At 39.3% G+C, this 26,846-nt stretch overlaps 1 pseudogene; it reads left to right on the forward strand.

Moving 5' to 3' along the window:
* The first annotated feature begins 220 nt into the window (after window positions 1-220).
* LOC127490094 (vomeronasal type-2 receptor 116-like) lies at window positions 221-26,265 on the forward strand (annotated as a pseudogene).
* The last annotated feature ends 581 nt before the right edge of the window (window positions 26,266-26,846 follow it).

Raw genomic sequence — 26,846 nt, forward strand, 5'->3', positions numbered from 1 at the left:
TACTCACCTCAGAATATAAAGAAATATAGAAATAGACCACATAAAAGCAAAGATGCAGTTAAAGGCAAACACCAAACTGAAAACTTCATAAATAATGTATTTGGAAAGAATCTTACAAACTTTCAGGCCACAGCAGTCATTGAATTGGATTTGAGGCCAGTCATGTTTGGAGCCTTTTCCCTAAGGACTCCTGTGCCCTGTATGCAGGTTGGAGTCTAAGACCAATCAACATGTTCTGGTTTTGGTTTTCACCACTGAAGAGATCAACAGGAGCCCACATCTTCTACCCAACGTGTCTCTGGGATATGATGTCTTCAGTGTCCTACACAGTAATCGAAGGATGTTACAGACTCCCTTCCTTTGGTTCTCAGGGATGGTTGAGAGTATCCCGAATTACACTTAGGGAAGAGAGAGCAGTTCTGCAGCGGTACTGACAGGGACAATGTGGGCAACTTCTGCCCAAATTGGGACACTGCTGGGACTCTACAAGTTTCCACAGGTGAGCGGGGTGTCATGAGGAGAGAGAGCTGTTTTTGGCTGATGCCAATCTCTGGTGCTTTGAAGGGTGAGAGGAGGATACTGGATTTAAGCATCTGTTAAAGTACATAAACTCAAAGGGCAAATACTCAGGAAAATGATGGAAAAGCCATATTTTCTTTTTGAAATGCAGAAGAGAGAGAGAGAGAGAGAGAGAGAGAGAAGACAGAGTTTTTTCCTGGAACTATTATATTGTTAATTTTTCCCTAGAATATTCTAAAGGAGTGAGGATGACTAGAAAAAGAAAAGGTTAGTTAAATGAAAGTTGAAAAAATAAATGTATCAATGGAATCTGAAAAAAAGAAAATATTTGTGAACATAACAGTTCATCTTTAAATTAAAAAAAATCATACAATATAACCAGTTATTACCAATGAAATAATTCTATTGCATTTTGATCATGTAACTTTAGTTCAGTTATAAATGTTAATAAAAACCAATATGTCTCCCCCCAAAAAAGAAAAATAAAAATAAATGATTGATTGTTTTTTTTCCTATGACCAGTTTTTTTTCTTATTTTTATTTAATAATAGGACATATACCATTCTATGAGTCTGCTGTGTATTCTGCTTCAAGTGTTGCATCGTTCTCTCCTTTTTAATTCTATCAGTTAGTATTAGCAGACACTAGTCTTGTTTATGTGATCCCTTTGACTCTTAAATCTATCATTATGATGAATTGTGAACTGAAACTGGTCACTTGGACTAGTGAGATGGCATTGGTACATGCCACCTTGATGGGATTGTATTGGATTCCCCTGGCACATTTCTAACTCTACCATTTGGGGCAAGTCTGATTGAGCATGCCCCAAATTGTACATCTCCTCCCTCTCTTATTCCCACACTTCTATTTAACAGGGATCACGTTTCAGTTAAATTTAAACACCTAAGAATAATTGTTAATTAAAGAGTTATGACCAGCTTTTTAAAGAGACTTATTTATTTATTTGCAAGTCAGAGTTAAACAGAGAGAGGAGAGACAGGGAATGAGAGAGAGAGAGGGAGAGAGAGAAATTCTTTCATCGAATGCTTCACTCCCCAATTGGCTGCAATGGCTAGAGCTGCACTGATCTGAAGCTAGGAGCCAGGAGCTTCTTCTGATCTCCCAGGTGAGTGCAGGGACCCAAGGACTTGGGCCATCTTCTGCTGCTTTCCTGGGCCATAGCAGAAAGCTGGATTGGAAGTGGAGCAGCCAAGTCTTGAACCAGCGCTCATATGTGTTGGCACTTCAGGGCAGGGCATTAACCCACTGCACCACAGCGCCAGCCCCCTCTGACCATCTTTTGATTAATGCCTGTCAGAACTGAGATTATGATTTTTGGAAAGCCTGTTCCTCATGTTGCTTCATATTTTATTTTCCCTTTGGCTAACTTTCAGCCCTTTTGATCCTATTCTGAGTGACAATGGCAATTTTCCTCCCTTCTATCAGATGGCTCCCAAGGAGATGACTCTGGTGCATGGCATGGTGTCTCTGATGCTTCATTTCGGTTGGACATGGGTGGGGCTGGCCATCTCAGTTGATGAGAAAGGTATGCAACTTCTCTCAGAATTGAGAGCCGAGATGGACAGGAATGGAGTTTGTATAGCCTTTTTGAAAATGATCCCTGTTACTGTGTTGCTGTATTACTCAAGAACCTCATTGTATCACTGGCAGATCATGAAATCATCAGCAAATGTTGTTATTATTTTTGGTGACAATGAATCTTTTTTAGGCCTGACCTTTGGAAGGTGGCAACATATAATGATGTGGAAAGTGTGGGTCACCACTTCATAATGGGATATCACCACTGGGAGGAGACATTGCCTACTTGACTCATTCCATGGGGCACTCATTTTCTCACATCACCATGGTGAAATTTCTGGTTTCACAGATTTTATCCGAATAGCCAATCCATCCAGATACCCAGAGGACCCTTTCCTTGCTGACCTGTGGTTGCCATATTTTAATTGCTCTATTTCTAAACTTGACTGTAAAGCTTTGGAGAACTGTCCACCCAGTGCATCCTTGGAATGGTTGCCTTGGCACCATTTTGACATGACAATGACAGAAGAGAGTTACAATATATACAATGCTGTGTATGCTGTGGCTCATGCCATACATGAGATGATTCTTCAACAAGTAGAAATGTCACCAGGAGGAAATGGAAATGGACTGGTGTTTTCTCCTTGGTAGATAATGGCTCTGCCATTGGATGTTACATACTGTCACTTGTTGCCAAGATGTTTTAAGCAAACCAGATCATTTATAATCCTTCTCCAAAAGCATTGGGGAATATGACTGTATGTATTGCCCAGGACATAAATGTAGACTTGGTATAAGTGATTGTCAAGAGCATGGAGCCAAGTGGGCAAGCAGAAAGTCATTGTGAATTTGACTGATGCTTTGTTTTATATAAGGCCTCAACAGCCTGCCCTTCTACTGCTTTCTATAGAAGAAATCTAGAGGTTTCCTGTGAAGTTCTTTTTAAAATTTTTCAGAGAACGGATTTCAGATATTTCATAGAGTTCTGAAAAGATAACCGTACTTTCCTCCCAACAGGAAGAGGATTAGTTCTTTAAGTTGATAAAAGATGTTGAGCCTTATCATATAATGTAACTAAGCAGAAATGAGTCACTGATAACCTCGCTTTGCAGATTGATGTCCTGGATACTTCAGTAGGAAAAGGGTGTGGGTTTGATCAACAGCTGAGATTTGTCTGAGCAGTCAGCCTCCTTACTGTGTAGGTGTGCATGTTTGGGAGTTTTCTGTTGATTCTTACTGATATTTTAGAAACATTATGATTGGTTTTCCGTGGCCTTTCATTTCTGTTACTCCCTTGTGTGCCTGTAATACGTTGACATCTTCAGCAAGGCATTTCAAATGATAAGAGACTTTCAGTAATTTAGGCTTTGTGTCTGAACCCTGGGATGCCATTTATCATCAGATGATGCATCTCTTTTAGCTGCAACCTTTTCTGAAGAACCTCCAGTTTAACAATCCTGCTGGTGACACAGTGAATTTCAATCAGGGACACAAATTGAGTGGAGAGTATGACATTCTCAACTATTGGAATTTCCCAGATGGTGTTGGAATTAAGGTGAAAGTAGGGAAGTTTTCTTCATATGCTCCACATGGTCAACACCTGTCTTTATATGAAACTTTGATAGACTGGGCACAAAAATTGAACAGGTGTATTGGAACTAATAATAATTCTTTACACTACTCATAAATAGCCAATCTTTAAAAAAAAAGATTTACAGGGGCCAGTGTTGTAGCATAGTGGGTAAAGCTGCCATCTGTAGTGCCAAGCATCCCATATGGGTGCTGGTTCGAGTCCCAGCTGCTCCAATTCTGACCCAGATCTCTGTTATGGCCTGGGGAAGCAGTAGAAGATGTCCCAAGTCCTTGGACCCCTGCACCCATGTGGGAGACTGGGAAGAAGCTCCTGGCTCCTGGCTTTGGATCAGCCTAGCTCCAGCCATTGCACCATCTGGGGAGTTAACTAGTGGATGGAAGACCTGTCTCTGCCTCTGCCTCTCTCTAACTCTGCCTTTCAAATAAATAAATAAGATTAGTAAATAAAATAATAAGATATTTTTAAAATATCTTTTAAAAAGATTTATTTATTTGAGAAGCAGAGTTAGAGACAGAAAGAGGGAGAGACAGAGGGAGTTCTTCCATCCAGTGGTTCACTCCCCAATTGGCCACAATGGCCAGAGCTGGGTCTACTTGAAGGCAGGAACCAGGAGCTTCTTCCATGTTTCCCACGTAGGTGCCGGGTCCCAAGGACTTGGGCCAACATCCAATGCTTCCCCAGGCCATTTTCAGGGAGCTTGATTGGAAGAGGAGCAGCAGGGATGTGAACTGGCACCCATATTGGATGCCGATGCTGCAGGCAGAGGCTTAACCTATTATGCTACATCGCTAGCCCCAAATGATTAATCTTGTTGTGGAGGTTTCTGTTTACTCATAGCACAGTAAATGGCTATTTATGCCATTTAACAATACACCTTCCCAACTAAGAGATTTTTCTTACTGTATTTCTGTTGGATATGAAGGGAACACAGCTGTTCAATAATATTTCTCAGTTCTCATACATTTCACAGCATACAATAAACATGGCATTCAGTCCATAAAATTGGATGTAGATGTACGTGCAAGTTAAGTTTATTTTGATTTCAGTATTGTAAAACACCCTAGTTGGTAGAAGAATGGGTGGTACTCTCAGTAGTGACCAACACATATCTGAATGTCCTCAGCCTCCCCAGTCCATATGCAGTGCGAGTTGTAGCCCTGGATTCAGGAAGACCCCTTGAGAGGGAATGGCTGCCTGTTGTTTTGATTGTACTCCATGCCAAGAGAATGAGATTTCAAATCAGACAGATAAGTGTACCTATTTGGAGAAATTCCTCATTTCTCCTTCAATCTCCCCCATCCATCCAAGGAACTGGAAAGGGCCCAGAGGAGAACTGCAGAGACAAGGATCTCCACTTGTAAGTTAATAAGGAAATTATTATTATAAATATTTACCCTACCCTATTATGTTACTTTGCATCTGCCTTGAACAAGACAGGCAGATATAAACAAATCTCCTATCTTCTGATCCAGTTCCAAAATGTATGCAGTGGCCAGGGCTGGACCATTCCTGGAATCAGGAGCTGAGAACTGAGTCCAGAGCTCTCATGTGTGTGTTAGGAACCATGCCACTTCAATCTTCACCCCTGCCTTCCAGGGTCCTCAATGACAGGAAACTGGAACAGGAGCCATATCTGGGAATCAAACCTGGTTACTCAAATGTGGGACATGTGTGCCTTCACCAATAGTCTAAACATTCACTCAGTGACATATGTGTTTTCAGGCATTATTTTACACGTACAGCAGACATTAGAGGCTTTATAAAACTCCTCTTGACCACCGCTCAGTCTCCTGAGTTCCATCTTCATCATGGAGTGAACACAGGTATCATATGTATCTACTTTTCATTTAGTGTGAAACTACATTTAGATCACATTGAAGACATAAATACTACAAGTCCTTATTTTCCCAGGACCTGGCACTGTTTTTCAGTGGAGCACGTGCTTATAAAGGTTGTGTTTGATTTACTGGTATGTATTACTGATGTGTAAAACATGTTTATGATATACCATATTCTGAGTGAGGAGATTGTATTTCATGCTCTTTTCTAGTTCACAGGTAAGAAAAAAAAAATAGAGGGAGTTGGCAAGATGGCAGAATAAGAAGGGAGCACACTGATAGTCCGGGGAGAGACAGTTTAATAAAAGTGGAGACACTGCAGGTTCAAGGAACAGTAGGGGAAGAAACAGCAGAAGAAACGCTTCCAGAACGAGTGATTCACAGTGGACTTGTGTGGAGAGTGTGGAGCCCACATTTCAGGACACCAGTGGCAGACTCAACACACCAGCGCTGGAACACGCGGTGAGCCGAACCTCAATAGCTCGAGACACCAGCAGGCAAGCAGAAAGAGGAGACTAGAGGGAGTGACCCCATGGGGAAAAGTTCACCCGGCTAACTAGAAGAGAGAGAGAGAAAAAAAAAAAGTGACTCATATGGACACAGGTTTCTCTCTCTCCACTCACCTCTCAAAGGCGAGCAAGACAAAGAGCAGGCGCCATCTTGGACATACACCATAAGCAGAGTGACCTCAGGTCTGCACCGACCCTGAGCCTAGCAGAAAAACCCGATTCTGGGTGGGGTGAATTAACAGGAGATTAGGACCTAGTGAATTTGTGGTGCTACTGAACCGAGACTGTGAAAAAAGACGGTGGGGGAGAGAACTCACAGAATTCACGTGAGTACTCTCCAGAGACGCTACAATTCTGTAACTTTGGCAACCCAGTGGGAGACTGAAGGACAACTTGAGCCCACTCTGAGGGCAGAACAGATTCCCAGTGTGGTCATTGGGAAAGAGCTTCCAATCTCTGAGTCCTGTGGGTATATCATTTGCCTGCTAACTACCTCCAACTTCGTTCAGCTGTGTGGAATTACTTCCCTTTTGAATCAAAAAAAGAAAGAGAGAGAGGGAGAGAGATTTACCACGCCTAACCTGGGAGTGTCACCTTTGGCACACCAAACAGAGCTCTCAGGCCACACCCATCTCCAGCCTCTAAGGCTCCATCAAAAACAGACAGTCCACTTAATCTAGAGTCATAGTATAACAAGAAAAAGCACCACAGTGAAGAAACCAAATATCTCCAATATGCCAAATAACAAACGCAAAAACTGAGGTAATAAAAACAAGGAAGTCACTATACACCCCAAATGAAAAAGACACCCCAATTCAAGATTATGAAGATGATGAGCTAGAAGAAATGCAAGAAGCAGATCTCAAAAAATTGATAAGAACATTAAGAAGTTCTCAAAAACAAATTCTTGAACTACAGAAATCCTTAATGGACAAGATAGAAAATCTCTCTTGTGAAAATGAAATATTAAGGAGGAATCAAAATGAAATGAAACAACTAATAGAACAGGAAACAGTGATAGTGATGAGAAATCATAATGAAGTGAAGAATTCAATAGATCAAATGAAAAACACAATAGAGAACCTTACAAAGAGAATGGGTGAAGCAGAAGAGAGAATATCGGACTTAGAAGATAGAGAACAGGAAAGGATACAGTCAGACCAAAGAAAAGAAGAGGAAATTAGAAATCTAAAACATATTGTCGGGAATCTTCAGGATACTATTAAAAAACCAACATTCAGGTTCTAGGAGTTCCTGAAGGCATGGAGACGTAGAAAGGATTAGAAGGCCTTTTTAGTGAGATATTAGCAGAAAATTTCCCAGTTTGGAGAAGGACAGAGAAATCTTAGTACAGGAAGCCCACAGAACCCCTAATAAACACGACCAAAAGAGATCCCCACCACAAAACGTTGTAATTCAACTCACCACAGTGAAACATAAAGAAAAGATCCTAAAATGTGCAAGAGAGAAACGTCAGAATACTCTCAGAGGATCTCCAATCTGACACACAGGTGTTTCTCATCAGAAACCCTACAAGCTAGGAGGGAATGCGAGATATAGCCCAGGTACTAACAGAGAACAGCTGCCAGTCCAGAATATTATATCCTGCAAAGCTCTCATTTGTGAATGAAGGTGAAATAAAGACCTTTCACAGCAAACAGAAATTGAAAGAATTTGTCGCCACTCTTCCAGCCCTGCAAAAGATGCTTAAAGATGTGTTGCACACAGAAACACAGAAACACGGTCATCAATATGAAAGAAGATAAAGGAAGGAAACCTCACAGCAAAAGATCACAGGGAATTCAAAGCATATGTTAGAACTTATCTTTGGCAAACGGCAGGGCAAAGTTACCACTTATCATTAGTCACATTGAACGTGAATGGCCTGAACTGTCCAGTTAAAAGACACCAATTGGCTGATTGGGTTAAGGAACAAAACCCATCTATTTGCTGCTTACAAGAAACACATCTTTCCAACAAAGATGCATACAAACTGACAGTGAAAGGCTGGAAAAAGGTATACCATGCCAACAGAAATGAAAAAAGAGCGGGCATAGCCATCTCAATATCGGGCAACATAAACTGTACCACAAAAACTGTTAAGAGAGACAAAGAGGGACATTATATAATGATTAAGGGATCAATTCAACAGGAAGATATAACAATTATCAATGCATATGCACCTAACTACAGGGCACCGGTTTATCTAAAAGATTTGTTAAGGGACTTAAAGGGAGACTTAGACCCCAATACAATAACACTGGGGGACTTCAGTAGTCCACTCTTAAAAATAGACAGATCAACAGGACAGAAGATCAACAAGGATACAGTAGATTTAAACAACACTATAGCCCAAATGGATCTAACAGATATCTACAGAACTCTCAATCCTACAGCTAAAGATTTTACATCCCTCTCAGAAGTACATGGGACCTTCTCTAGGATTGATCACATACTAGGCCATAAAGCAAGTCTCAGCAAATTCAAAAGAATTAGAATCATACCATGCAGCTTCTCAGACCATAAAGGAATGAAGTTGGAAATTAGCAACTCAGGAATCCCTAGAGCATATGCAAATGCATGGAGATTGAACAACATGCTCCTGAATGAACAATGGGTCATAGAAGAAATTAAAAGAGAAATCAAAATTTTCTGAAAGTAAATGAAGATAACAGCACAGCATACCAAAACTTATGGGATGCAGCAAATGCAGTGTTAAGAGGAAAGTTTATATCAATAGGTGCCTACCTGAAGAAATTGGAAAGGCACCAAATAGATGAGGTTTCAGTTCCCCTCAAGGATCTAGAAAACATACAGCAAACCAGATCCAAATCTAGTAGGAGAAGAGAAATCATTAAAATCAGAGAAGAAATCAACAGGATTGAATCCAAAAAAACATTACAAAAAATCAGCCAAGCGAAGAGCTGCTTTTTTGAAAAAATAAAGAAAATTGACACCCAAATAGCCCAACTAACTAAAAAAAGAAGAGAAAAGACCCAAATCAATAAAATTAGAGATGAAAAAGGAAACATAACCACAAACACCACAGAAATAAAAAGAATCATCAGAAACTACTACAAGGACTTGTATGCCAGCAAACAGGGAAACCTATCAGAAATGGATAGATTCCTGGACACATGCAACCTACCTAAACTGAACCAGGAAAATATAGAAGACCTAAACAGACCCATAACTGAGACAGAAATTGAAACAGTAATAAAGGCCCTCCCAACAAAGAAAAGCCCAGGACCAGATGGATTCACTGCTGAATTCTACCAGACATTTAAAGAAGAACTAACTCCAATTATTCTCAAACTATTCAGAGCAATTGAAAAAGAAGGAGTCCTCCCAAAATCTTTCTATGAAGGCAACATCACCTTAATTCCTAAGCTGGAAAAAGATGCGGCATTGAAAGAGAATTACAGACCAATATCCCTGATGAACATAAATGCTAAAATCCTCAATAAAATTCTCGCCAATAGAATGCAACAACACATCAGAAAAATCATCCACCCAGACCAAGTGGGATTTATCCCTGGTATGCAGGGGTGGTTTAATGTGCGCAAAACAATCAATGTGATACACCACATTAACAGACTGCAGAAGAAAAACCATATGATTATCTCAATAGATGCCGAGAAAGCATTTGATAAAATACAACACCCTTTCATGATGAAGACTCTAAGCAAACTGGAAGCATTTCCACTGAGATCTGGTACCAGACAGGGATGCCCACTCTCACCACTGCTATTCAATATAGTTCTGGAAGTTCTAGCCAGAGCTATTAGGCAAGAAAAAGAAATTAAAGGGATACAAATTGGGAAGGGAGAACTCAAACTATCCCTCTTTGCAGATGATATGATTCTTTATTTAGGGGACCCAAAGAACTCTACTAAGAGACTATTGGAACTCATAGAAGATTTTGGCAATGTAACATGGTATAAAATCAATGCACAAAAACCAACTGCTTTGTATACACAAACAATGCCATGGCTGAGGAAGAACTTCTAAGAACAATCCCATTCACAATAGCTACCAAAACAATCCAATAACTTGGAATAAACTTAACCAAGGACATAAAAGATCTCTACGATGAAAATTACAAAACCTTAAAGAAAGAAATAGAAGAGGATACCAAGAAATAGAAAAATCTTCCATGCTCATGGATTGGATAAATCAATATCATCAAAATGTCCATTCTCCCAAAAGCAATTTATAGATTCAATGCAATTCCAATCAAGATACAGAAGACCTTCTTCTCAGATCTGGAAAAAAATGATGCTGAAATTCATATGGAAACACAGGAGACCTCGAATAACTAAAGCAATCTTGTACAACAAAAACAAAGCTGGAGGCATCGCAATACCAGATTTCAGGACATACTACAGGGTAGTTGTAATCAAAACAGTATGGTACCGGTACAGAAACAGATGGATAGACCAATGGAACAGAATTGAAACACCAGAAATCAATCTAAACATCTACAGCCAACTCATATTTGATCAAGGATCCAAAACCAATCACTGGAGTAAGGACAGTCTATTCACTAAATGGTTCTGGGAAAATTGGATTTCCACGTGCAGAATCATGAAGCAAGACCCCTATGTTACACCTTACACAAAAATTCACTCAACATGATTTAAAGTCTTAAGTCTATGACCTGACACCATCAAATTATTAGAGAGCATGGAAAAACACTGCAAGATATAGGTACCAGCAATGACTTCTTGGAAAACACCCCATAAGCACAGGCAGTAAAAGCGAACATCAACTATTGGGATTGCATCAAATTGAGAAGTTTCTGTACTGCAAAGGAAACAGCCAGGAGAGTGAAGAGACAACCGACAGAATGGGAAAAAATATTTGCAAACTATGCAACAGATAAAGGGTTGATAACCAGAATCTACAAAGAGATCAAGAAACTCCACAAAAACAAAACAAACAATCCACTTAAGAGATGGGCCAAGGACGTCAATAGACATTTTTCCAAAGAGGAAATCCACATGGCCAACAGACACATGAGAAAATGTTCAAGATCACTAGCAATCAGGGAAATGCGAATCAAAACCACACTGAGGTTTCACCTCACCCCAGTTAGAATGGCTCACATACAAAAATCTACCAACAACAGATGCTGGCGAGGATGTGGGGAAAAAGGTACTCTAACCCACTGTTGGTGGGAATGCAAATTGGTCAAGCCACTATGGAAGTCAGTCTGGAGATTCCTCAGAAACCTGAAGATAGCCCTGCCATTCAACCCAGCCATCCCACTCCTTGGACTTTACCCAAAGGAAATTAAATTGGCAAACAAACAAGCGGTCTGCACATTAAAATGTTTATTACAGCTCAATTCACAATAGCTAAGACCTGGAACCAACCGAAAAGCTCATCAACAGAAGACTGGATAAAGAAATTATGGGACACGTACTCTATAGAATACTGTACAGCAGTCAAAAACAATGAAACCGGATCATTTGCAATAAGATGGAGGAATTTGGAAAACATCATGCTGAGTGAATTAAGCCAGTCCCAAAGGGACAAATATCATATGTTCTCCCTGATAGGCGACTACTAACTGAGCACCAAGGGAGAAATTAACACACAATTATTCTTAGGTGTTTAAATTTTAACTGAAAAGTGATCCCTGTTAGGAATTTGGAAAACATTATGCTGAGAGTAATAAGCCAATCCCAAAGGGACAAATACCACTTGTTCTCCCTGATAGGGGATAATTAACTGAGCACCAAAAAGGAAACCTGTTAAAGTGAAATGAACACTATGAGAAACGGTGACTTGATCAGCCCTCACCCTGACTGTTGATGAACTACATGATATGTTATCCCTCTTAGTATTTTTTTTTTGTTTGTTCTACTTAATACTTGGGTTGAACACTGTAATCAATACACAATTCTTCTTAAGTGCTGAAACTTAACTGAAAAGTGATTGCTGTAAAATATATGAGTGGGAATAAGAGAGGGAAGAGATGTGCAATTCAGGATATGCTTAACCTGACTTACCTCAAACCGTAGAGTTAGAAACATACCAAGGGTTTCCAATGCAATCCCATCAAGGTGGCATGTACCAATGCCATCTCACTAGTCCCAGTGATCAATTTCTGTTCACAATTGATCATAATGATAGGACTAAGAACCAAAGGGATCACATAAACAAGACTAGTGTCTGCAAATGCTAGCAGATAGAATCAAAAAGGGAGAGAAGGATCCAACATGGGAAATGAGATACACAGCAGACCCATAGAATGGCAGATGTCCTAAACAGCACTCTGGCCTCAGAATCAGCCCTAAAGGCATTCGGATCTGGCTGAAAAGCCCATGAGAGTATTTCAGGCATTGAAAGCCAAGACAATCTGGCCAAAAAAAAAAAAAAGACCTAAATGAAAGATCTCTGTGAGATCCCAGTGGAAAGAACAGGTCTTCAAAGAAGGAGGTACCTTTCACTGAAGGGAGGAGAGAACCTCCACATTGACTATGACCTTGTCTAAACAAGATAAGGATCGGAGAACTCAAAAGGCTTCCATAGCCTTGGAAACTCATGACTGGAGCATAGGGAGATTACTGATGCCATAAACAAGAGTGTCAATTTGTAAAGTCATCAACAGGAGTCACTGTGCACTTACTCCTCATGTAGGATCTCTGTCCTTAATATGCTGTACATTGAGATTTAATGCTTTAATGAGTACTCAAACAGTATATTTTGCTTTGTGTTTCTATGTGGGTACAAACTGTTGAACTCTTTACTTAATGTATACTAAACTGATCTTCTGTAAAAAAAAAAAAAAGAAGAAAAAAAAAGAAATTATCAATTCCCAACTTGACTCTCACTGGAATTAAACATGACAATAGGTCTGATCTGATTTCATCATCATTTAAAAAATCATCTATTATTTTTCACTTTATGTTTCTGTGTGGGAGCCAACTGTTGAAATCTTTAATTAATGTATGCTAAACTGATCTTCTGTATATAAAGATAATCGAAAATGAATCTTGATGTGAATGGAAGGGGAGAGGGAGTGGGAAAGGGGATGGTTGGAGGTGGGAGGGACGTTATGGGGGGGAAGCCATTGTAATCCATAAGCTGTACTTTGGAAATTTATATCCATTTAATAAAAGTTAAAAAAGTGTCAAATAGAAAAAATATTATCAACTTTTATGATGTTGTTGCTAAAGTTCAATTTATACAGAAATGTATTATCTCAGATTCCATATATGTTTATGCAGTTAGAATATATATTCCCTAAAATAAGTCTAAAGTTCTAGAATGGAAGCATTCATTACAAGCTATAAAAATATCAATTATCAAATTTAGCATTAAGAATGTAGAAGATAAAAATGTTAAATGTGAAAGAAAATCTTAAGCAAAAATTATTGAATATATCTGGGTGATAATTTTTTAAAATTCATGTACAACTATTTCGTAACACACGTTTGCCACAAATTTTGTGAATCCTACTCATTGCATGGAGTTCATCCTCTCCATTCCCAATTTTCTTTTTTTTTAGTAAATCATGTGCATTCACATTGACTCTACTTTTAGTTTCTACACATTAGAGAAAACAGTGGATACTTGCTCTCTGAGTTAGATTGACTTTTCTTGTTTATCTGAATAGAAACAAGTTTCATCATTTGACTGGTAATAAACTTAACTCATGAAGACATTATATTTTCATTTTTAGGGAAGTCACTGAATTCTGTTGTGTATTTTGTCCCTACAATGCATCTCACTTTGCATGAGCACCTAATCAAAATCTCACTAATGACATCAGAGCCGTGGCTAGGCCATAGAAAATGTGTTTTGCTTAAAATATTTAGGGACCACATTTACAGTAATTTGAGTTTAGAAAACTTTTGAGTGGAAAAATAGAGTTCTCATATATATGCCCTCTCTACCCCACTTACTAGATTTCTCCATTGGCAATACCTCACACAGGTATGCAAGCTTAAATTATTAGTCCTTATTGATCCTCATTATTGCCTATAGGACATGGCATCCATTGTGCTCACTCTTGTATTGTGCAGAATTTAGATTGGGCTATGGTTTAATGGTACATAGCTGACCTGATGGTGTCCTACATAATAATCCTGAAAGTCACTTGCATTCAAGAAGTACAGGTGTCTGCCCATGGTGTTTGTGGTGGTGGGGATAAAGAGGTGACATTCAGCTGGTATTGTCTGCTTTAGAGTAAAAAGCGAGCAGTACTCAAATAGTCCCAGGTTTTCATGAGAGCAACAACCAAGGTTGTAGGCGTGCAAACAGATCATCATGGGATTCCATGGTTAACAGCAACATGGAAGGGTTTTATGCTTTACAACTAAAGATGAAGTGATTAGACATGCAGAATGAAAATATCTGAATTCAGGGTGATTACTGTTTCCACACTGATTGAAAACCACATGTCCTAGTGGGTATCTCTGTAAACAGGATTGGTTTGGGGTCTATGTGCTAACAAAGCGATGTGTGGCTGCCCAGAACACTGGCTGAGGGAGGCTGCCCTGTTGCACTTTGGGACATTGTATTGTGTGATACTGGAATTTTCTTGTCTGAATCCTTACAGAAAGCCTTGACTGATGCCTCCCTTTATGCCCTCTGATGCAATCCCAGTACATAATTGGAAAAAGTTCATGGAGAGGTTTATTGACAAACCCTTGCAACAAATGTAACTATCAGGGGTTTCTTCCTTGAATCTTTGTCTCCATGGACTTGGAGGAAAGCCTGGCACCTGGGGCAAGGAGGATGATTCACAAACATGTTTTTCTTCTTGTGTTTTTCACCAGGACAGAAGACCTGAACTGCAGAGCCTCAGGGCAGGAAAAGTATCAGATTCTCCCATGGATGAGTGGACAGCTGTTCGAAAGAAGTCAGATGGAGCAGTATTAAAGTGGCTAGTTTCAAGCAATCACACACACACACACGCGCACGCTCTATGTATGCACCTGCATGACCCTGCATGTTCACTGCTGTTGTGTCCTAGGGTTTTACACATTTGAAGATGTTTCCTTTGATTTTTCTGTTGCTCTTTCTGCAGCTGTTTCCCCTTGTGACATGTCAGGATGGTCCCGACTGCTATTCCCAGATGGAACAGAGTTTTTACAAGGATGGAGATATTGAGATTGCTGCTTTTTTGCACATTTACACATATGAGGTTCCCAGAACCATGATGAGGTTCAGCAAATATCGAAGATTCAGATGGTAAGTTGTCCTTGCCATAATCATTTTCCATTAATTCACATATTACCTACTTGTTATTAGGTCTGCAATTCTATAGGCAAATATGTTTTGTATCCCTGCCATGTCCATCTTCTGTTCCTCCTAAAAACTGCTAGTAATTGATTCGGGGCATGAGGAAGACATTTCTTTCTGCCTGGCACCGTGGATGGTTCAGGGAAATAGTGTCTCATGAGAGGAGGAACCAGAGTCCGGTTGGTATCTTCCTGTCCTTCCCTGTCCAGGTTCATCAGCTCAGGGGCCTATTGTGCCTCAGTAGCAGATTCTTACAGAACCCATGCAGTGAAATGAACAAATCTGAGTTACATGAGCTCTTCCACACGTGCTCACACTCTTTTCTGCTACGTACTAGATTTGGGGCCATGAGAACACTTCACTTCTTCTACAGTTGTAAAGGAGAAAAGATTCAAAAAGGTTTTTCTATATAAAAGTAATCTCAGGGCAACACTTTGCACAAATATAGTAATTATATTTTACTGATGAATATACCCATAAGAATTTCAATGTTTTTAATCTACTACATTTGCAATTTTTCCCCGATTCTGCCTTTTCTGGGCAAAATAGATTTTTTAAGGGGGATTATTCTGTTTCTGCCCCTCTAAAAGGTACTTTATTTGTAGCTAAATGTAAGTGTTTCATTATATATATATGTATATATATATATATAGTATATATAAATTTCATGCCTACAGAATATAGTATCATGTAGGACAGTGGGACTGTTTTCTTCAAACCTGTTTATGAAGGTGTCAATTTTCTAATTGGTTTCTACCGTAAGGCTACAGCAAGTAGGCTGCAGCTGCATAGAACTTTGAGAGAAGGTAGGTATTAGGACATAGATAATTTCAGTATCATTAAAGCCAATGGATTTGAGAAGTATAGTTGGTGCCACCAAGGAGATGCAACTGATGAAGTATTTTAGGCATTTGTCCAAAGATCTCTGCAGAAAAAAATCTAATGAATACTAACTTGGCATAACAATAGTATTCACTTCACATTGATTTTTATAAATTCACATTCTTTGATATGTGCACATGGTATCCCACTTATGAAATATATATTTATTACTACTAGTAGTATTCCCCCTGGTTATGCATGCAGCACATCATTAAGTGTACCCTTAATGATGGAGACCAGGAAATAGTGAATTTCCAGTAGTAGGAAAAGAGGCTATGAATAGAGCCCAAGTTCCTCCAAGATGTATGCCATACAAACTGAAGATCATAATCAAATCTTAATAAACCCAGGGAAAATATCTGTGTTGATGATACTTGGAAAAACAAGAAATACTGAACTGTTAATACATTTAGGCACTATACCCTCCAATGCTAGATTCACCAACTTTAGAATATACAACAGTTACTGAAAAACTGTTTTTAGAGATAAAGAACACAGCATAAAAGAGATAAACTCTTACAAATTCCAGTGTGTCCAAGAGCCGTCTAGACATTTTGGTACAAGGCAGCAGCTGGAGAAAGAAATGAGAGGATGCGGAATAATGGAAGTGTCATAGTAATGAGGAGAGAAACAGATATATGAAATACAAAACTGAATTTTATTTGATTCACAGCTATGATTTTCAAATTTCCTCATTCTACAAAGTATGAATGACATATTTGGATAACAAATATGTATAGAAACTATATATACATAAAACACTATATATATATATAGCAACTGTATGCATGGTATACCTATGTATAAATATATAGAGAGAATATGTATATAATATGAATACATATATACATATTATGTTGCAGCAAGAACCAAGAACTGAAAAACTGTCACTTCCTCTGGAGCACACAGTGACCCTTAGCAAGCAGTGTACATGACATAGTCTATTCATGAGGAATCAACACACAGGACATCAGAAATAAATTCAAGGGGCTCCTCATTTACATTCTTAGTGAAATGTCAGATCCTAAAAAGTAGAAATGCATCATTTTCTTTGCATGGAAGGCTATTTATATTCAAAATTGTAGGAAAAGTTGAGTGAAGAAGGCCTGTTTGGAGTAAATACTGATACCACTCATAATGATTTACTTTAACATATGTTTAGTGTTCTAAATGCATGACTGGCTTAATTGTAAAGCATCATAGCCCAGTGATTCATGTTCACCCAGGGAGTGTATCCAGCTTCTCTAAAGTGCTCCTCCCTTTTCACTATTTCCCTTATTTGAAGCTCTGAACCCGATTTTTATTTTCATGGCTTGTGATGGAGGTTGATGGATAAGTTTAATGGGGAAGAGATTTTTCAGGATCATTTACAGACTCCCATTTTCAGTGCCATGACATCATCCCTCTTCTCGATTACATAGCCTTCAAGTGAGTTATTGTCTTCCCATTACAACCTGCAGCCTTATGATCCTATGACTGCTATTTCAAGAAGCACTTAATGATGTGATAAGATGAAGAATCATTTTAGTTCATGAATGTAGGAAACATTTAGAGGCAGTGCTAAAGATGGTGTGACTTTCTTTCTCATGCTTTCTTTGATAACTGGAGTGTACTCCTAGGTGTGCATGAACTTTAGAGAGGGCATTCCAGAGCCTGTTGTAGTATTTACTTTAGATATCAAATACAAACACTTAGAAGAGGTAGCTGCTGCCAGAGATGATTTAAATTGATGAGGTATGCATCCAAAAATAAGATCATGTTCTTTGGCTTCATAGACAGCCATGTTACAACATGCCCAAGACATTATGATGTAAAAGCAGATCTAATTTTTCAGAATCATTTAGGCTTGGAAACCAGTAAAAGTCGGTAGCAGCTTTGGTTCTGGTGAGGACATGTGTCCTGCAAATACAACAGTTCACACTCTGTACTCAGCAAATCTACACATATGGATTAGAACATATGAATGTTTGGCCATGACCATTCCATCTCTCACAGTAATCACAGAATTGAAGATAATCTGGATTGGAGGCTTTTCCCTTAAAAATCCTTGTGCCTTTCATGCAGGTTTCAGTCCAAAAACTACCAGTATGTTCTGGCCTTGGTTTTCGCTATTGAGGAGATCAACAAAAACCCCCATCTTTTACCCAACATGACATTGGGATTTGGTCTCTATAATGTCATGCACAGTCATATGACGGTAATGGAGAACCCCTTCATCTGGCTTGCGGGACTGGAAGAGGACATTCCTAATTACACATGTTAGAAACAGAGCAAGTCTGTTGCTGTAATTTCAGAAAGTAGCATTGCTGTCCAAATGGGGACCCTGCTGGAACTCTACAAAATTGCACAGGTGAGTGTGTAGTGAAAAAGTGGGATAAAGTACATCAACTTAGGTGCCTTACTTAGAACCAAAAATTTAAGGACAGAGACCTTATACATTTGACACAGTATGTGATCTAAAGAGAATGTGTGCAGAGATTTTGTAGATTAGCCACATTTGTTCTGAAGCGGAGGTGTGGGTGAATGAAAAGGAGAAATTATTTGCAACCTGTGAGTCTAATGATTCATGAACTAGGAAGCTTTTATGTACTGGGACATGATAAAAATGAAATATCCTAAAATCTGACACTCCCGTTATCTGCTTAATTTTTTCAGGAATAATGTTTTACACTATGACAATAACCTTACACAGATTTCTTGCCTTTTCCCTTAGCTGACCCTTGGACCTTTTGAACCTGTTCTGAGTGACAGTGGTCACTTTCCTTCCCTCTATCAGATGGTACCCAAAGACACTTCTCTGACCCATGGCATGGCCTCCTTGATGCTCCATTTTGGGTGGACCTGGGTGGGTTTGACCATCTCAGACCTCCCAAAAGGTATTCAGTTTATGTCTGATTTGAAAGTAGAGTTACAGAAGAATGGCATCTGTGTAGACTTTGTGGAATTGATCCCAGCCACTCTAGAGTCACTTTCTTCATTCCAAAGTACGTTTCATATCCAGATCCTAAAATCATCAGCAAATGTGGTGATTCTTTTCTGTGTCACTGAGTCACTCATAGGCACCAGCTTTCAATCATGGAGGGAGTTAATGATGTGGAAAGTCTGGGTCACCACCTCACAATGTAATTTTGCCAGTTCTGAGAAACCTTTCTTGTTCCACTCATTCCATGGGACTCTCATTTTTTCAGACCACCATAGTGAGATCTCTGGTTTCAAAAACTTTCTTCGCACAGCTAACCCTTCCAAGTACCCAGAAGACTCTTACCTCTCCAGATTCTGGTCGCTGGCTTTTAATTGCTCAGTTACTGGGACATCCTGTAAAACTTTGCAGAACTGTCCACTGAATGCTTCCTTGGAATCCTTGCCTCCACATCATTTTGATATGACCATGAGTGATGGGAGTTACAACATATACAATGCCGTGTATGCTGTGGCCCACAGCATACATGAGATGCTTCTACAAGAGGTAGAAATGCAGCCAGTGAACAATGGGGCAAAGGTGGCATTTTCTCCCTGGCAGGTAACTTGGTTTCCATTATTGACATGTACTCCTAAAGTGATCCCCATAAGAGCTTCTGCAGGGGTTCAATCCAAGTAGCTTGGGAACCTTTCTGCAAAACAGAAGATAAAAATGAGCCTCTGCCTGTAATTTGTCATTAGCAAAAGGGCTCCAATGAAAAGTGGGCAGGTCTCTTGGATAAGCATCAGTGCTGTGACTTAAAAATACTCTCCAATTCTGTCAATTTAATTTTGACATCTGAAATACGTAGACTGTGTTATTCCATTTTCAGTCTCAGCAGTACAGTAATTATTTTCAGGTCCAAATGCTACTGAGGATGCTCATCTACAATGAACATAAGGGATCTCATATAATTTGCACAGTTCTTTATTCTAGTAACTTTATTACAGATAGTTGTCCTAGGTACATTGAGAAAATGAGTGTTGGTAGCTTGGACTGCACTGTTGGAAATAGTCGGAATCTCACAGCTAGATATTTTTGATTCCACTTGTTTTTGTAGAAAAATGAGTGAAATCATACTTACCTTGATGTAGTTCTCATCAATTTTTTTTTTTTTACTTCAATTCATTGGGTGGTTCTAAACAGGTTCTATTGTTTATTTGTGATTACAGACAAAGAGAGGTTTTCTCTAACCTGGGTTTCGTGTGTTATCACTTGGGCAGTCTTCATGAGAATATGATGCATTTTTTCAGTTGCACCCGTTTCTGAAGAATCTCCAGTTTACCAATCCAGCTGGTGACCTAGTGAATTTGAATCACAGGAAAAATTTGGAAGCTGAATACGACATTCTCAACTTTTGGAATTTTCCATATGGTTTTGGACATAAGGTTAAAGTAGGATGGTTTTCCCCATACGTTTCACAGAGTGAACAGTTGTCTCTCTCTGAGAATTTGATAGAGTGGGCCACAGGAATTACAGAGGTAAGTTGGACTGATCATAAGGTTCACATGACACATTGTTGCTCCCCAACTGCTAAGGGAGTATGTGCAGGATGGCTTATTAAAAAGACACTTAGAGACATTAAACCACTCCACTTCCAATCCAAATACTTTCTTATGTTTTTAGTGTATGAGGATGGACAGTACACACACATTTTCCACCACATCTTTTGAATCTATTTAAGAAAATCAAATTGGATGTTGTCATTTTGTCAGAAACAGATGTTTACAGTTTCAGTGAATAAGTTTGCAGGACTTGAAAACCCTCTACTTGGAACTTAAGTAATAGTCTGAACTATGACCAACACTCATCTGATTTTTCTCAGACTCCACGCTCGGTATGCAGTGTGAGTTGCAGCCCTGGATTCAGGAAAACCCCTCTGGAGGGAAAGCCTGCCTGTTGTTTTGATTGCACACCTTGTCCTGAGAATGAGATTTCCAATCAGACAGGTAAGTCAGTGCCTGCCTCTTGGAGAAGTTACCACCTGTTTCTTAAATTATCAACTTATCCATGGAAAAAAAGTATGTGGAATATGACTGCTGAGAACAGTCTTCCCCCCTTCAGGTAGAAATTATTCCTTATAATCAATAATAATCCACAAAAGGATAAAAATTTCCACAATACACTCCCTATATTATTTTTGAAAGCATATAAAAGACTGAATGTCTCTGTAATGCTGACCATGTTGGAGTTCAGGCTGATATACATATGGTAAAAAATGAATAGAAACCAAGATTGGGTAATATTCACCCCATAAAACAGTGTGGCATTTCTAAGATTTATTTCATGAATCAGAACTATGCATCACATGCATCATAAAAATTTTCCAGTTTTTGCTTGTGTTGTATGCGTAGTTATTTGTACCATATATTTAGTATCATTCAAATTTTTTGAAACTTATTATTGATATTGAAGGGTTCTGGCAACAGAGTACAGTCCATGGGAGTAGTGTGGTGTATGTGCTAATTCAGTATAGGAAAACTCATGTCTGGGTTCCTTGTGCTTATATAGGTAAAAATCCTTTCACCAAATTCAAGTGTAGCATGCTTGGAGTGAGAAAGTGCAACTCTACACAAACTGTGTGTTATGTGAAAAACTATCTTAGAAATCATGCAGTATATCATCCTGAGGATGATACTCATCAAATATCATAAATGGGGCTAATCTTAGCCTTTGACAAAAGTCATTGCTGCTCAAAATATAAATCTTCAAGAGCATTCTTATACTTACATATGTACACACATTTATAAAATTCATATCAAAAGAACTCAACCTGACATACATGGTAATAAGTATGCATAGTGGACCTGGCACTGTGGTGCAGTGGGCTTAAGCCCTGGCCTGAAGCACCAGCATCCCATATGGGTGCCAGTTCTAGTCCCAACTGCTCCTCTTCTGATCCAGCTCTCTGCTGTGGCCTGGGATAGCAGTAGAAGATGGTCCAAGTCCTTGGGCCTCTGCACACACATGAGAGGCTCCGAAGAATCTCCTGTCTTCAGATCAGCACAGCTCTGGTTGCTGCAGCCATCTGGGGAGTGAATCAGCAGATGGAAGGCCTCACTCTGTCTCTACCTTCCTTGGTAACTCTGTCTTTAAAAAAAAATAAGTATGCATACCAAGGTAGGTCAATGACTGCAAATTCAGCACAAGACCTTGAAGGTAAAATGTGGACATTATAAGGAAATTGAAGTAAGTAAAAATTGGAAGAATTTAAAGTTGGTGATCATAAACAAGAAAGATTTATGAACCTCAGCAAGATGGAACAGTGCGAACAATAAGATTACTCTGTGTGTGTGTGTGTGTGTATACACAAAGAGAGCTGAAGAGGTCTATTTAGATATAAAAATACTAATATTAGAGCTTGTTAATCATTTAATTCTGATACATTGAAAAATATAGAAGAAATTCAGATATTTTCAGATAGAAATATTATGAAATATGTGAGCAATATTTGAAAAATCCAAATATCCTCACAGTTATTAAAATAATTCCCAATACTTCAATTGTGATAAACAATTTTCAGATATTTTCTCGACTCCTATAGAGAACAGGAAAAATGTAAAAATTCTGTTTCTTCTATGGGAACATCTCAAGTTGATGGATCAAATACTGCTAGATATTTCAGCAAAATGAAATTGTAAGACGCTGTTATTGAAATAAATTCATACATTTGAAATCTCAAACAATGTAAATCCAACAGTATTTTTTAAATAAGCTACATCATGCCCAAAGAGTTTCATAAAATCTAATTCAGTTTATAGTACATGAAAAATGCAATATTAATTAGCATAACTGAAGAAAAATAGTTAATAAAATCTAAGTGATCTATGAATTGTAAACAAAGAACAAAACCACTTAAACATGAAAAAAGAAGGATTAGCTTTCAATCCTAAAGAGTATTTTAGAATGCTACAAAACATGGAAATTACAACTGAAGATTGGATACAAAGTTGACAAAAGAACGCAACTTCTACAGAAAATTACACAGGAGGTTTGGCTCCATGCATATTGTCAAAAAAGAATGACATTCAACTTACTAAAAAGGAAGATTTAAAAGTGGCATCATTTAAAGTGATATTGGGATGGTGTAATGAAATCAGTGAATTGGTAATTGAATTAAGTAGTGCTGGTATACCAAATTATACAAAGCAGATACTTTTCCTTACCAATTCTGGAAAACAAACCTATGAAAGATGGCACTTGTAATGTCTCAAAAGTATGAAATATCCAAAGGAAAGACTAACTAAATATTGGAAGAAATCTGCAAGTTGAGACATGAGTCATCGATGGAACAATATATTGAACATAAGAGGATACAGACAGGGCTGGAGAGAAAATTCATGTTCAAGGATAAAAAGACAGGAAAGTGGAAATATGCAAGTAAGTTTCAAGGTGATCTACAGACTGACTTTGATTATAGGCAGCATCCTAGTGTGTTCTTTGATGAAAACGTTCAAGGGTGGCAACTAATCCAGCTGGTATCAAGTGTACAGCTGTTCTGTGTTTCTCTAGAACCTGACCATTTGCCTTCTAATGGTGGTTTTTCAATCAGTGCTTTCCCCTATCATGACATAATCCAGATTCTACCTTAAAGAGATATGTTTTAGTGAGATTGCTAGGTGATTTCTGTGCAACCCAAATTCACAAAGTATATCTGCCAGTCCATGATTTTAAGAGCGGGAACCTGGGGCCGGTGCTGTGGTATAGTAGGTTAAGCCTCTGGCTGGGATGCTAGCATCCCTGTTGGTCAGCAGTTTCAGTCCCAGCTGCTTCACTTCCAATGCAGCTCTCTCCTGATGCTTGGGAAAGCAGCTGAAGATGGCCCCAGTTTCAGAGCTCACACCAATACAGGAAGCCCAGAAGAAGCTCCCAGTTACTGGCTTCAAAACAGCCCAGTTCCAGCTATTAATGACTTTTGGGGTGTGAATCACTGGGGGAAGATCTCTCCCCTCCTCTTTTTCCCTCTTTCCCTTTCTCCCTGTCCTCCTCTCCTTCTTTCTTTCTCTCTCTCCATTCTGCTTCTCTTCTTCCTTCTGAAACTCTGACTTTCATGTAAATTATAAATAAATGAACACTCATTAAAACAAAGACAGCAACCATTGGACGGTTGAATAGGCCATGAAAGTACAGAGGGAATAGCACTATTAAAAAAAGGGCTCATTTCAGGCATGGAAAGCCATGATTCTGCAGCAAAAAATAGACTACATGGAGGATCTCTGTGAAACCTCTGTTGAAAGAAAGGGTCATCAAAAAGGGATGTACTCTTGTCTGAAGAGAGGAGAGAGCAACCACTTTGTGCATGACCCTGTCCAAATACCGATGGAGTCTCTGGTCACAAAAGGCTTCCATAGGCTTGGCAGACCATGGCAAGAGCCTCAGGTGATCACTGACATCATACATACATAAACATGTTAATTGTTCAAGTAACAACAGAGGGCACTGTGTATTTAGTCCCATGTAGGACCTCTGTCCCTAATGAGTTGTACTATGAGAATCGACTGCAAATTTTGTTCCTAAACAGTGCTCTATATGTGGTCTGTGTGTGTGGATACAAACTGTTGAAATCTATGCTTAACATGGAGTTGGTCCTCTGTATTTAAAATCAAACTAAAAATGAACCATAATGAAGAAGGAGATGGTATAGGAGGAGGGAGAAGGAGATGTGATGGGAGTGGGAGTGGGAGGGTGGGTATAGGGAAAAGAACCCCTATATTCCTAAAGGTGAATGTATGAAAAATGCAATCATTAAATAAAAACAAAAACTGAGGGCTGCTGCTTGCTCTTGTTCCAAGTGAGCATGCAGCAGAATATGCCCTGTATAAGGGCAGAGTAGCCCTCACCACACATGGAACCCTCTGGCACCTTGATCATCAGTTCCCAATCCAAAGAAACAATGAAGAAAGAATTTGTGGTGTTAAAATAACACAGGCTAAGGTATCCTTTTAAAGCACCATGAATAGGTTCAGAGAGTAGCCCTTAGGGCATTGTTAGGAGAAAAAGAGCATGTACTCATCATTATGTAAGGTACTTAGGAAGATGAAGTATTAACTCTGGCTAACATGAGGAAGATGGACATAAATAATTGCCAATAATTTTATATGTCATTTTATATGCTCTCTTTCACATCAAATAAGGACCATTTGCCTAAACTAGCTATGTTGGGTATTCTAGAAGGTACTTGTGAATCAGGAATAACTGAACTTGAGATGATGTTAATTACATTTCTCACCAGATATGGACCAGTGTGTGAAGTGTCCAGATCTTCAGTATGCCAACACAGAGCGAGACCAGTGCTTCTACAAAAAACTGACCTTTCTGTCTTTTGAAGAGCCCCTGGGGATGACCCTGGTCTGCACAGCTCTGTGCTTCTCTGTCCTCACTGCTGTTGTTCTTGGGGTCTTTTTGAAGCACCGAGACACTCCCATAGTCAAGGCCAACAATCGTTGTCTCAGCTACATCCTTCTCATCACCCTCATCTTCTGCTTCCTTTGCTCCTTACTGTTCATTGGTCATCCCAACACAACCACCTGTGTCCTCCAGCAGACCACGTTTGGAGTGGTGTTCACCATGGCTGTTTCCACAGTCCTGGCCAAAACTATCACTGTGATTCTGGCCTTCAATTTCACTGCCCCAGGGAGAAGGATGAGACACTGGCTGATATCAGGGGCACCTAACTCCATTATCCCCATCTGCTCCCTGATCCAACTTGCTCTCTGTGCCATCTGGCTTGGGACTTCTCCTCCCTTTGTTGACACAGATGCACACTCTGAGCATGGCCACATCATCCTGGTGTGCAACAAGGGCTCAGTCACTGCCTTCTACTGTGTCCTGGGCTACCTGGGTTCCTTGGCCTTGGCAAGCTTCACTGTGGCTTTCCTAGCCAGGAATCTGCCTGACAAGTTCAATGAAGCCAAGTTCCTGACATTCAGCATGCTGGTGTTCTGCAGTGTCTGGGTGACCTTCCTGCCTGTCTACCACAGAACCAAGGGGAAGGTCATGGTGGCTGTGGAGGTCTTCTCCATCTTGTGCTCCAGTGCAGGGCTCCTGGGCTGCATCTTTGTTCCAAAGTGCTACATTATTCTTTTCAGACCTGAGAAGAATGCTTTCAAAGGATTCAGGGATAGAATAGTTTCCAAGGATACAGATGTTCTGAAGTGTAGCTCCTAAGGCTCTCACAGTTTTCATTTGTTAGAGATTAAGATTTTAAAACCGGGTGGGAGGGACGGTATGGGGGGGAAGCCATTGTAATCCATAAATTGTACTTTGGAAATTTATATTCATTAAATAAAAGTTAAGAAAAGATTAAAAAAAGATTTTAAAACCAATTTTGCATTCTGATGTTATAAAATAACTTGCAGAATGTAACCTTCTTATGAACAGTTTATGTTTCTCTTAAAATGGTTTTGTTCTGAAGCACCAATTACAGAAAAGGAAGGGATAATCAGAGAAACCTTCCATCTGGTGATAGACTCTGAAGATATCTGCTGTGGCCCAGTGCTGGTTCATGTCAAAGCAAGATCATTTCAGTTGTCCATTTGAGTGTCAGCATCTTCGGCCATCTTCTACTGCTTTTTTTGAATCATTAACAGGGAATAGGATTCCAAGTGGAACAGCCAGGATATGAACTGGCACCCACATGGGATGTCATAGTTACAAGTGGTGGTTATATCCACTACACACTCACACTTTTCCTAATCCTCCTCTCTTCAAAAATAATACTGTGTATAAATTTCTTAGCCTGTGTTTCA

The sequence above is a fragment of the Oryctolagus cuniculus genome, chromosome 16 (genome assembly GCF_051225735.1).
Source record: "Oryctolagus cuniculus isolate XC-2025 breed Fujian yellow rabbit chromosome 16, ASM5122573v1, whole genome shotgun sequence".
Lineage (NCBI taxonomy): Eukaryota > Metazoa > Chordata > Mammalia > Lagomorpha > Leporidae > Oryctolagus > Oryctolagus cuniculus.